Source organism: Lactuca serriola, chromosome 1 (assembly GCF_051521515.1).
Source record: "Lactuca serriola cultivar US96UC23 chromosome 1, Lser_US96UC23_V15, whole genome shotgun sequence".
NCBI lineage: Eukaryota > Viridiplantae > Streptophyta > Magnoliopsida > Asterales > Asteraceae > Lactuca > Lactuca serriola.
In genome coordinates, this window is record NC_136408.1 from 181,758,810 (window position 1) to 181,760,760 (window position 1,951).

At 35.7% G+C, this 1,951-nt stretch overlaps 1 non-coding gene across 1 annotated transcript; it reads left to right on the forward strand.

The window, feature by feature from the left end:
- The first annotated feature begins 605 nt into the window (after nt 1-605).
- Nucleotides 606-711, forward strand: LOC145080735 (small nucleolar RNA R71). Its single transcript, XR_013695323.1, has one exon. It is a non-coding gene; the product is annotated as a small nucleolar RNA R71 (small nucleolar RNA).
- Nucleotides 712-1,951: the final 1,240 nt, after the last annotated feature.

Below are 1,951 nucleotides of genomic sequence, written 5' to 3' on the forward strand. Positions count from 1 at the left end.
ATTACAGGTAGTGGACCCCGAGCATAGTCGGAGGACGACGAGAGATTTTTGGATTATAGGCCAATAGTTGTAAATAACTATCGAAAGGCTTATAATGTCTTGTTTATGCTTTTGATCTGTATCAGAACATGACATCCCGAGGTTTTGATATATATGGAAAATATATACCTTCTTAATGAAGGATTTTGATAAACTTTTATCATATGTTGTTTGGGGACCAATTTCGCAACATCTTTTAAAAAGATTTCTCTGATTTTATTTTAAAAAGCATAAATTAAATCGGTCTTTTCTGGCCGAGAAATTAGGGGATGTCACAAGAACCAACTCTAATTGCATGAATTGATTGGTCCATCTTGGTTATTCTTCTATCCATGGTATCGAGCATGGCTACTACAACAACCATGTCTTCAGAATTGCCTCCCCTAATTCCTTTTGCTCCATCATGTCTTGGATTATGGTATTCTCGAGAATGTTTTGAGAACTCTACAATCAATTCCTTTACTTCACCCGAATTTTTCTTAGTAAGTGTTCCTTGAGAATCAAGGAGTTGCCTTGTCATGACATTTACCCCATCATAGAATATAGGCACTTATTGTTGTATGTTAAGGTCATTTTGAGGGCAGTTTCTTAGTAACCCTTTATAATGCTCCCATGCCTCATAAAGTGATTCACCCTGATTTTTCCAAAGTTGGCTATTGCCTTCTTGAGTTTGGATATTTTTGATGGTGGGCAGAATTGTTCCAAGAATTGCTCATGCATTTGTGCCAATGTAGTAATTGCACCATGTGGCAGTGCCTTCAACCAATCTCTTGCAGCTCCCTTAAAAGTAACGAGAAGCATCCTTAACAACGCAGTCTCTCTTGGAACATTTGGAATATTGAAATAATCGGCAATGTCATTTACCTCATCTAAATTCTTGTTAGCATCCTCATGATCCTTCCCAGAAAATGGCACATTCTTAAGTGTAGTAAGAATGTGCCCTTTCAACTCAAATGTTGGAATGGCATGAATTGTAGGTTGTACTAAACTAGGACCAACATTGTCTCTTATCCGCTTCTCTTATGCTCCCTTGGACACATTGGTAATATTTTCCATTTCGTTTTCTGGCTCGTCTCCGGGTTCGCTTTTCTATAATTCAAATTCAGGTTCGGACTCGTATTCAGATTCTTGTGGACTAGATATTTGATGAGGATCTTCAATCTTTCTTTTGTCCTTCAAAGATGTACTTAACTCTCCTACTTTCTTCCCTTTCTTCTTTCTAAATACTGATTTAAGGTCTTTAAATGGTGAGATCTTTGGTGTTTGGTCTTCTTTCACGTTTTATCCATGTTTTTGTAAAGGCCTGACTCTGGATCTTCAAGTGGTGGTACCAAAGGTTTGTTGGAACCTCTGGTCATGAACTACTACAAAATAAACAAAAATAAAAACGTATATCTAAACAAAAACTAAAAACTAAGAAACACAAAAAATACTTTCCTAACTGAACCCACGCCGTGGACTTAAGGTCCACGTCGTGGTCTCAGACCTGAAACAAAAATTAATTACGAAAATTAACTTTTTGCAGGTTTTACCCCACAAAAAGGATCGATTAACTCAAAGCAAATAAATTAACAACCAAATAAGCCGTTCCACGACAACGTCGCCAAAACTTGATGTGCACAAAAGTACTTGCTAGTTTTAAATTTATATCCTAACTAACTTCACTAACTAATATGCACCTAGGCAGTGTACCTAGTCAGATTGTAGTGTAGTTTAAGTAAGTTGGGGTCGAACACAGGGAACGAATTTAATTAGCTAAAATAATTACTCTAAATTAATCTAAAATCAAACAATATTTAAAAGGGTTTTTATCTAATTTTGCAAGTTTAGATGAACTTAATTTATCAATAACTATCCAATCAAATTATAAAAACACTTATGTTAGTCTGAATTCATTTCCCTCAATGGTTTA